Source organism: Protopterus annectens, chromosome 4.part1, assembly GCF_019279795.1.
Source record: "Protopterus annectens isolate FY-2018-M chromosome 4.part1, PAN1.0, whole genome shotgun sequence".
NCBI lineage: Eukaryota > Metazoa > Chordata > Ceratodontiformes > Protopteridae > Protopterus > Protopterus annectens.
The window spans coordinates 389,840,282-389,852,853 of NC_056734.1; positions in this window are offsets into that span (position 1 = coordinate 389,840,282).

Genomic DNA, 12,572 nt, shown 5'->3' on the forward strand with positions numbered 1-12,572 from the left:
AGTAGAAAGTTTAGCTCTGCTATTTCATGTTGTATAGGCCAAGACTAAAATTAAGTACTTTTAGTCCAGAAGATTTTTGCCTTTGCTATAAATTTATCAAAATAGCAGAATATAAACTTTGCCACCAATAATTCTTGTGACATAAGATCTAAATGGAAAAACAACATTCCAAGCCAGAAACAATAACAAATAGTCAAGGAGATGCCATGGAACTCAGACTAAGCTTTTTTTGTTGTTTTTAATGAAGAAGTGCCATTTGCCACAAAAATAAAGTTAATTTATTGAGTTTTAGACAAAATGCCACTAAATAATTGCAAAATGAACAAAAAATGTCAAAGATCAACCATCCAGGACTGTCTAGCTATGCAAATCCATGGAGGCAAAGGCCTGCAGGATTTCAAATAACATCAAAACTTGACAAAGAAAATTATGATATATATAGGTAAACACTTTCCCCCAGATTCACTAAGCGACTGTTTAGGAGCAGCAGGGCAGTGCACCATGCATATTAATGAAGGCACACTGCCTGAGCTCCTAAATGGACATGGAGCATGGATGAGTGCAGGGGGCGTGTCTGAGCGCAGAGCTCTCAGAATATACATGCTCCTGCAATCAAGAACTGCAGTTTAGCAATAACAATGAGCGAGACTGCTCATAGGTGGTTGCATACCCCCAGCAACACCCCCCCAAGTTTATAAGAGCAATAGTTAAAATATAATAATATAAACAAGTTATGTTTTTTTTATTAAACAGATAAAATTTAACCGTAGGTGCTCGGGTTTCCCATTGCTTAGCTATGTACACTGCAGCTTAAATGGCACAAGGAGTTAAATATCAAGATATATGCAAATGAAGCAGTACTGCAATAGTGTAGTGGGCGGAGCATTCCCCTTACGAGCAGTCATTCCCGGTTTGAGTCTCACTCCAGTACATTCCATTTTACATGTCAAATCACTTTATGAACAATATTTTTTGTTGCATAACCAACTAAATAACATATATTTGTGAACTGGAGTACTGCATTAAATGCAGATGTGAGGTGTCAGTGTAATAATGTTGTAAAATCCACAGATAAAGACAAGTTCCCCATACAGCACATGTACACATGAATCAGGGATACATATTGAAGGTATAATGTGTAATGAATGATAAATCCATAGGGTGTCCAAATCCACCACCTTCCCAAAAAACATTTTACGTTTCTGTCTAAATTAGTGTGGGGGTAATTGGGAGTAAGCACTATTAAGCAGTAGTAAGCGGGAGTAAGCATATTTAAGCAGTAGTAAGTGGGTTTAAGCCCGTTTGCGCAGGGGTAAGCAATGCACACACAGGTTAAGCAATATTGAACTCTCTGTAAGTATATTTAACCAGAGGTTAGCATTGCTTATCTTCATGCAAACCCACACAAACCTGCTTCCATTTGCTTAAAAGTGCCTTAATCACTCTGTATGCAACAGACGCTGTTCTGCCCAGAAACAAAATAAACAGCCGTTGCAGGTTTTGAACCCAGGACCCTGTACACTATAGTCACAGTAGTTAACCACTAAGCCATTACAGCAGTACATAAGAGTGAGGTATCACCAAACAGATCTACACTATAGGAATATTCAACTTAACATGTGAAAGGAATCTGTATACAGTTTTATGTTGTATAACCAACTAAATAACATAAATATGTGAACTGGAGTACTGCATTAAGTCCAGATGTGAGGTGTCATTGTGATAAAGTGTTGAAATCCCCTAATAAACACAAGGACCCCATACAGTGCGAGTACATATGAATCATGGATACCAAACACATATATAACATGTAATGAATAATAAATCAATGCCAAACAGCAAATAGTATGCAAATTAAAATTTAAGCAATGCTAAGCTTTGCACAGCCCTGCTTACTAGGTGTAAGCAATGTGTAGGCCAGCTAAATCAGTTTGCCTATTCGTATAATCTTTTAAGCAATGTCAACCTTAGTTAAGCAGGTTTGCCCATAGCTTAGCATTTTCAAAACCGTCCAATCATGGCAAAATGTGGAAAATCAGCCCTATTTAAACCCAACAGTCAGAAATACATCTCATAACTGGTTGCAGCTTCCTCCTGTAGACACTATGACATGTGTGGGAGAGGGAGCGTGCTTTTGGGTGCAGTACTGGGGCATCCAGGAGTCCAAAGTAATGCAGGACTCCTTGTTAAAGACCATGACCAGAGACTGCTACAGGGGCAGTACCAGGGTTCCCAATATAAAGCAGAAGCCTGGGACTATCTCGCCCGTGACCTCACCAGTGCCACTGGCATACCTCAAACTGGTGAGCATGTCAGGCATTACTATGCCAACCTGAAGCGGAGAAAGAGGGAGCTCTTGGATCAGTGGATCCAAGAGGCTAGGAGGACAGGGGGTGTCCCAGCCATGTGTAAGCATCAGTCCACTACCTGTTTAATAATTACCAGCTCATGTATATTATGGATAGGTATGGCTAAATATTCCTCTTATGTGCTTGACAGGGGCAGATGAGCAGGTTGTGAACTCGGAAGCCCATGCTTGTAGATTGCAGAGGCTGTGTTGCGAGGCAGGTTAGTAATACCCTTGCATGTACTGTCATCAGAAATAAATCTAAAAGTAGTCGTAAGTTAATTGCCAGTATAAAACCTGTATTGTTTAAGGCATGTACTGAATACACCAAAGAATATGGCAGGAAGAGTCTCATATGTGTTGTATGTAAATAAAAGTTTAACAGCCTAACATTAAAGGTCTAACTGCTGGACTGCATGTGTTTACTCTGGTATCATATGGTAATGTAGAGTTTCAATCTCTTAATAGTACTGTTGTATTAAGCACTGTTACCCACACTGTGCTACATAAATAAAATGTGCAGGGATGTCTGTATATGACTGTTGTAATCACAAGGGGTCATATTGTACAACTGAGAGAGACTTAGACAGAAAACAGTGAAAAGATGGACAACATACACTCAACTGAGAAGTGAACTGTTGTATTTTTAGCACACACACAGCCATGGTTCAAATCCTGGGAGTGGTAGTAAGCTGTATGCAGAATCATACCATACAACTGGACAGATATGTCCAGCATGTCAAGTTAATTGGCCCATATCCACTGCCTGTCACCCTGTCCCCCTGGCAAATCAGTGGGATGATTCCAGATGTTTAGGCAGCAAATAATGACATACAACAGATTGTCAGAAATCTATAAGAATAAACCTGTCACTTTAGCAACTCCCCAAAATGCTATGAGAGTAATAAGCAAAGTATGCCCCATCTCCACCCCCATGTTGTGAAGCTGTGACCAGAGTGTGCACAGTAACAGAGTGAGACATATGTGCATAATACTAATGTGGAATCTGGTAATATGTGTGACAACATTCAGGTAGTGCTAACAAACACTCCCCCCACAGGACTGTCAGATACAAAAACTGTGTGTAGAAATAAAAACGAGAAATAAAGTACAGGTCACCGCTGAATTATTCTTTGTAGAATCTACTTTATTAAAAGTAAAAGCAGGCAAGAGGTCCCTAAGCGAGGACAGAAACGCAGACAAGTGTCGGAGGACTCTACATTGACTAACAGTATGTCTGATGGCATTGTATATAATTTATCTCAATATGTGTTGAGTACCGATGAGCTAGAGATCTTAAAGAAGGGCTTGACCTTTGTTCCTAGCAATAAGTGTGTATATAGCGATATTATATTTGACTTGATGTTGTTCTGTAGGAGCGTGATGTTAAAATTGATTTTTAATAACCAAACCCATGGAGCCATAGGTCCTAGGACCCCTAGCACATTTGCTCCCAATTTTACACCAACACTTAACTTGTTCATGAACGCTTGTGAGAATGACCTTTTCAAATATTTCGAGGAGAGAAGTGCTAATAGATATTATAATCTTACACCGATACAAAGGACTGCTTTGCATGGCCTTATGGACAAGAAAGAAATTACCATTAAGATGGCTGATAAGGGGGGAGCCATCGTTGTATTAGATACATGTTGGTATGAAAGGAAATTGTTAGACACACTGACTTTAGATGGAGCATATGTACCCATCAACCCTTTACAAGTTAGAATGATTATAGATAATGTACATAGTCAGTTAAACAATTTATTAGAGAGGGGTTTGTTAGAACATGAAGTCTATGAGTTCCTCAAGGTAGATAAACCAGTTACGCCTGTATTCAAGGCCATGCCCAAAATACATAAATCATTGACAGACCCACCACTCAGACCCATTGTTTCGGGAGAGGTGGGTCACTGAGAATATTTCTATATGGTTGGAGTTTATACTTAAACCATATTTAGAACAGATAGATAACATTCTAGGAGACACAGGGCATTTCTTGGGGCTGCTAGCTGCGGCCACCAAGCTCAAATATGGTGGATTATTGATGGCTACACTGGATGTCAACAGTTTGTTTACTGTTATTGAACAACAATATGGGATAACAGCAGTGGGTGAAGTAATAAGTAGATTGGGAGCAACTGAGCATAAGCGACTGGTTGTGGAGAATTTACTAGCTTTGGTATTGAACAACAATGTCTTTATAGGACCAGGGTCCATATAGACAAGCACAGGGGTAGCTATGGGCACCCCTGTGCTAATACATATGCAAATTTGGTTATGTCCAAATGGGAAACCAAGGAAATTCTTAATAATCAGGAATGGAATAAGTACATAGTTTTGTATGTCAGATTTGTGGATGATGTTTTTATTTTGTGGGATGGGGACACTTCTACCTTTGAGAGCTTTTTAGCCTTTCTCCACACCACCACCACTTTTTTGACCTTTAGTGCCAAAACTTCTTTCACTCAGATAGAGTTCCTGGATGTTTGTGTGGAACAGAGTAACCTTGGTTTCACCTCGAAATTGTACAGGAAACAATGTTGGCAAAATGCATTGTTATCATATGACAGCATGCACGCGAGGCATATCTTTCCCAATATTGTCAAGAGCCAAGTGGGTAGGATATCTAGGGTATGTTCTGAAGATACTTATTGTGATGAGGAACTTTCTAGGCTGAGTGGACATTTTTTGGATAGGGGTTATGAGAGGAACATGGTTAGTAAGGTGGTTAGTAACAATGTATTATATAGGAAGACAAAGAATAGGCCATGGTTGCAAGGTCCCGTTATTGGCAGACAAATAGATACAGGATTATGTAGTAGCAGGAAGGAACAACCTAAAATACTTTTAACGTATGGTAGTAATATTAAAGACATATGCAATATAGTTCAGAACAATTGGAACATCCTAAGAAGTGATAATAGTCTTAAGGACGTAGTGGCAGAACGTCCCATGTTTAATTATAGGAGAAACAACAATCTCAAGGACCTGTTATGTAAGGAGACATATTTGAATAAGAGACCTACAATAGACATTAGAGCAGGCACATATCCCTGTGGTAACTGCAAGGCTTGTCAATATATTAATAGCGACACTGAATATAAACATCCTGATAAGACACAAACTTTTATATTTAAAGGGAGGGCTACTTGCAGGACAAAACACTTAGTATATATGGCCAATTGTGAACAATGTGAAAGTTTTTATGTAGGTATGACAAATAACATGCTGAAGGTTCGGATTTTACAGCATATTAGTAATATTAGAACATGTCAAGCGAGCAATGCTTTATTCAGACATATAGAGATTAATCCTACACACACTTTTAAGTTCAGATGTATTGTAAATATTGCCACAAATGAGAGGGGGGGGGGCATTCAGCACAGAACAGCATTAGCTGAATCCAAGTGGATAGTAGATTTAAGAGCACATAGACCACCTGGTCTTAACGATGTTTTACCAATTAAACCTGCTTTACAAAAAAGGCGGGCTTTTAGGAGTAAGTGATTGGATGATCTGTGTTTTAAATATGGCTGCTTTTGTTACTTTGTATTATGTCTGATGAAGGATTATTCCGAAAGCGCTTACTTTTAATAAAGGAGATTCTACAAAGAATAATTCAGCGGTGACCTGTACTTTATTTCTCGTATTTATCTGGTTTGGTACAACAGGTCTTCAGCATAACTTGTTATTTTTGCTTGTGTGTAGAAATAAAAGATTGAAATCCTGGACTGGTACTGTTTACTCTGGTATTGTATGGCATTGTTAGTGTTTGCAGTTGCTCTGAATAATAAGGTATTACTCATCACTGTCATCCGCACTGTGCTACATAATAAAACTGTCTAGGAAACCCTGTATAAGAGTGTTGTAATTACAAGGTCAGATTGCAAAACCATGGGAGACTTATAGATAGACATCAGAGAAGAGATACACAGCAATATCTATATAGCACACTCAACTGTGATGGACACTGTTTTATTTTTAATGGACACAGCCATGGTTTGAATCCTGGGAGTGGTAGTAAGCTGTATGCAGAATCATACCTCACAAGTGTACAGAATCGTCCAGAATGACCAGTTAATTGGCCCATATCTGCTAGCTGTTACCCTGTCCCCCTGGCATATCAGCGTGCTAATCTCTTGACATATAGGCAGCATTTAATGTCACATAACTGACTGTCAGGCCTGTACATATTTGGATGAAAACAAACCTGTCATTGTACAACTCACCAAAGGTTTATGAGGGCAATAGTCAAAATATGTCCTGGTTTCACCTGTATGTTGTCAAGACATGTCTAGTGTGTGTGCAATAAGAGATAGACAGGTATGTGCATAACATCAACCTGGAATCTGTGAATATGTGTAGAAACAGTCAGGTAGTGTTAACAAACAATACCTCCACAGGTATACCAGGTAGGAGGTATCTACTGCAGGTAAACCTCAGTTCATGTATGTACATGTCTACATCCATACCACTGTCCAAACCAAGGCCATAGGGTAGTGTAATAATACCTGTAAGGTACAGATCACAAAGTAATGAGAACTACAGGGATATACAAGTTGTTAATTGACATCTCCCCCCCACCATATCTGCAACAATAAACTAAATACACAACTCAATGGGTATGTGCTCTATTAAATCTACTGTTGGGACATATGTCCTATTGTTTGATAAATATTTGAATTTGTTTCTATGCATGTGCCATGTTGAAATACTCCCACATTGGTGGCATGCTGCCATCAATGTACCTGCATGCTGTTTTAATGGCCACTGTGGTTCCATATATGCATGTGTTCTGTTTGCTATGCAACTGTTCCATATCTGGTGTTTCAGGTTGATGGGAAAATCAATGCATGCTGTTATACCTAATCCTGGAATGTGTTGACTATTACTAACCCACATATGTTGTAAAATTGAAACGCCATAGCATGTTTGGGAAGGCCGGTCCCAGTGGGCCCACCTTTCCCGCCTCATCTGGCTGTGGCACCGGACACCAGCATGTTTGGGGCCCACCCCGGGACCTCCTTGTTCGCTGGTCCTGCACCACCTTCAGGTAGAACTGCCTCAGGGAATGGGGCTCGCCCCCCTGAGAGTGGGTGCAGACAGGACACTGTCACCCTTCGACAGGTCTGGGGCGTGGTGCGTAGTGAGCTCCGCAGGGAGTTTGGAGATCTGCTACGCCAGCTTGAGGGCCGCATAGCACAACTAGTGGTTCAGCCTGGCCCTCCTACTCAGCCCCCAGCACAGCCACCTTTGGGGCCGTGAAGGTGCAGTGGTGACTGCCCCTGGGTGGGGAACTCAGTACCACTGTTTCCACTAGGGGGCTCATGGGTTTCTGACTTCCAAACACCCCTCCCCATACAAGGTGTTTACCCCTCACATTTGTCTGTTATCCGACCCAACCTACCTCCCCAAATATACCTACTATCCCTCTTCAACATCCCACTCTCACCTTAAAAAAAAAAATAAAAGGTAAATCTGTCCCCCCCCCAAAAAATCTCGCCCTATACTTAGCTGTCCATTTTGCACACGTGTCCACTGGATGCATGTAATCTGGTCTAATTGGCTTCACGACATATTATTGTTGTCCTCACGCCTCTCTTAGGGGTATGAGTGCCCAACCCTACCTCCAAATCAGTGTATATGTAAAGCTGTTGCTGTAGAAGAAATGGGCAGCTATGGACATTCCCTACACCCGTCCTGCACATCCCTAGCTATTTTCCCTACTGTCTTTCCCTCTTTGTACCTCTTTTTCACCACTTTCCTATCAACCCTTTTTCATTTCTTTTAAAGAAATTAGGACGGGGTAAGTGGGAGTAAGCACTTTTAAGCATCAGTAAGCGGGTTTAGGCTTGCTTGCACGGGGGTAAGCAATGCATACACAGGTTAAGCAATTGAGAAGCTAAATCAGTATAAGAAACTGTAACCGGAAGTTAACAGTGCTTACCTTCACCCAAACCCATGCATACCCACTTACAACTTCTTAAAAGTGCCTTAATCACTCTGTATCCAATGGCCCTTGTTCTGCCCAGCAACAAAATAAACAGCCTTTGCAAGGCTCGAAGCCAGGACCTTACACACCATAGCCAAAGTGATTTACCACTAAGCCATCTCAGATATATATAACCCTGATGTTTTCACAAACATATCATCCAGCACAGTCATTCAACAGTACAGGAAATGTATTTATACATGTAGATGTGTGTGTGTGTGTGTGTGTGTGTGTGTGTGTGTGTGTGTGTGTGTGTGTGTGTGTGTGTGTGTGTGTGTATATTTATATCTATATCTATATCTATATATATATATATATATATATATATATATATATATATATATATATATATATATATATATATATGTAAGCAGATATATAATATATATATATATATATATATATATATATATATATATATATATATATATATATATATATGTATATACAGATATATATATAGATATAAAAGAGAACATAACAAATACATACATGACCAAAGGCACCGCTAATGGGGGTGTGGGGGCCCAAGCTAAATACGTTTTGTAAGTATTGATATCACCCCTCTCCCACAGTGAAACAGATCTGCCCTGCAACACAATACCAAATGTTGCAAGTTCCATACCCAGGACCCTACACAACATGGGCACACGACATTACCAGTAATTCATCCCACCTGTATGATGTCAGGATGGTATCAATAACATATCATGCAGTACAGTCTGGCTGCCATAGGGAATGTACAATGTTGAGGCAATAAGCATTGCAAAGATACATATACACACACACACATATATATGCAGGTACATATATATATATATATATATATATATATATATATATATATATATATATATATATATCAAAAACGACACATACACACATAGAGATATGAATAGAAAGATACATATTTAGAGGGTGCACAGCATATTGAACAGCCAGTATTCCTACAGTTGCCGCCTTTTCAAATGGACAGTGTATGAGTCACTCATACAAAAGACAGTTGTTGCCTGAAACATATACCCACAGAGAAATCAAATGATATGACACCACACAGGTTTGCATACATAAGAAAGTTTTATTTGTGTACTATTACAGTTGTATATGCCATGTCATATAGCTGTTTAGACTTTGAAATACATACTGATTAATGCAGTTCTCAAGCAGGTCATTTTATACAGTAATCCGAAAGTATAACATATGTCTCTGTCCAGGCCAAGGCTTTCAAGTAGTACAACAGTAAAGGCAGACTGGGCCACAGGATAACAATCAATCAACAGTAATTATTTTTATTTATTTTACATTTGTTAACTGTGGGTGTCTGACTGAGCTGAAAAGGCCCTTTTTCAGCAGAGGCCCGGGGAGAATAGCTCCACAAAGAAAAATTACAGACACATTTAGTTATTTAGACATGATCAGTATACACACAAATTACAAGAGACATGTTTTTACAGTGGTATGCGGCACATAAGCTGCTACAGTGGAGAGAATTTATGCATATGTATAGTCCAGGAGCCTCTAATTACACTCTGTACTCAATCCCTAGGGGGAAAAGACAAGCTGACACAATGGGATGTATCTGTTGCATAACAATGCATAATTGAAAACATCACAATCACACTGACAAACAGAACAGTCTGTATAGCAGTAAGCAGTAGGCCAGCAATGTTCCCAAGGTGAAATGTATGGTAATGTACAGCCATATACTTTAAGGCAGCTTACTACTGATATCCCTCACATGTTGTAACAGCCTAGGTTATATATGGTGCATACCCCCCCATAGACTGACTTACAGGGGCATATAACACTGTTACATACACTGACCTCTGGACTGCAGAAGGGCACACATGTTTTGTGCAGCAGAAGCCCACATATATATGGACCCTACCCCCACAATATGTGTGGGGGCCACAACAGCACTTGAATGATGGCAGGAATAGCAGCATGACATATTCGCAGGCCATGACAAAACAACCCCTGACACATGTCATATGGACAAAGCCTGGTATGTAGGTGGAGTACAGAGGCCATAACACAGGCCCATATGTGAAATAGTGTTGTCATACACTGAGTAAGTTGTTGGTGTTACAGGATAGTCTGCAATATACCCTTAGTCAGGAATATGAAGTCAGAAACACAAATGGATGTAGCCACGTACTGATAACACTCAACACACACACTGCCAGTGATATATCTGACAGAAGACCTGTTTGGTGGACAGACAAAACATAACAGGCACACCTCTGGCTATCATGTGGATAGGCCCACATTTGATAGCTATGCAGACAGACTGCATTCCATGTTAAACTAGTATGTAAACACAAACCCTGTAACACTGCTGCTATACAATGCATATAAAAACACTGCTCACACTTTGCAGTTCTGGAACCTTATACAAATATGTAGCTGGCCTGAGTCTACAAGTCCTCTTGTAAGAGGTATTGCTACCTGCTGTTTGTAACACTGCTGCCCACACATAGAAGGATGTCCACCATACAGGAAAAGTAAAGGGACCATGCCCACATGATGTAGGGATTTATAGTAGTGGGTTGCCATGACAGTGGTAATTGGAAATACTACACAGCATGCAGGTAGCAAGTGGAGGACACTGATTGGTGTTCTGCTGCAGTCAGGGGAGATCACCTCGCAATGGGGGGGTCATGCCATCCATCCCCCTGACACGTGTTGAGGAGCTCCTTTCCAGCCTCGTGGCACCTGTCTGCCCGCACATACAACAACTGGCAGAGAGTATAGTGGAGGTGGGTGCCACCCACACACCGGCAGAGGCGCATGCAGGTAAGGGCACAGGGCACATCAGTAGACCACTGTTGCATATCCATCTGCATCTATACAGGTAGATCATGCATATGTGAGATGACATATATATAGTCTATTGCTGCATAGTAGTAATAAACAGGTGTGCATAAGCTGTAGTATTGTGAGCTTGTACTGTTGATGTACTGTAATGCTGCGCCCACCCTGTACCAATGCCACAGTTGTGGCTACTGACATCACATCTCTCACACACCTATGTGGGTCCCTCTGGTATACCTCCAAGCCAGCAGTCTGTAGCTGCTGAGTATGTTTTTTGTTCAGGCTTGCCAATACACCAGTCATGTTATGGCTATGGTATATTCCATGCACACATTTAACACACCTACCCATAATGCATGCTGTAAATGTTTACGTATTGTTGTTGTTTACTGCACTGCATCACAGTGGTGACCATGATGGTGTATCTGAAGGGTATGTCAGACTCCTGCAATATAACTAATATCCTTTCATTGCAAAATGTGTCCACAGAGATGAACATAATGGTGGGAAACATGGCCTACAGTAGGAACATGAGTGAAACATCACCCTTATACAGTGTTACAACAGTGTATATGCCAGTATTACAATGGCAACTTTTACAGATCTACACTATGGCATATCATAATACTGTGGTCCACAACTCTTACAACCTGCAATGTGGTCCCAACATGAGCAATGAGTGTGTAATATGGAATCGTAGGTTAGAGCAGCACATATGGGGAATACATACCTTCACAAACACTGGAAACATATGTGTGCACGCATTCCAGATAAAATATAGTGGAAGCAGCTGTTGAGGTACTGACTGCATGCATTTGTCATGGAAATGCACCTTCCGGCAAATACATGTCCCTAGTGTCACACAAACTATTGGTCTGCTGTCCAAGACATTTGGCCATCAGATGTACACACTTACCTGCAACAGAGGCAGCCATGGCTTGCACACATCTTACATGACATGGCGTGGGTCCCATATCCAGCAGGTAGCACCCATGAGCTGGACATGTAGCCATACCTCACCATTGTATATACCATGGCAAACAGTGCAGACAGTCATTTATGTGGCAAGGATGTATGGGACAGGAATGATGTAGGAAATAAACAGATGGCCATTCAAGACAGATGATGTCACATGTAACAAACTGGTCATATGGGCTGCCTAGTAAAATGCCACAACACTGAGGGGGGTTGCAGGAATGTCGCGCAAGTACTGGCTGTGCAGTACCCATGTCAGCAATTGCCTGGACTCTGCAAACGTGTGGCCTATGGGTTGGGGTAATCAGATATGACAGGTGTACCACAGAAAACATCAGCCAGCACAGATAGCATATGCATAACAGAAGAGGTCCCGAAAAGCATGCGTTGCAATGTGTACTGGTGTAACAAGGCCACGCTGGAAACCCACAGACAGTATCA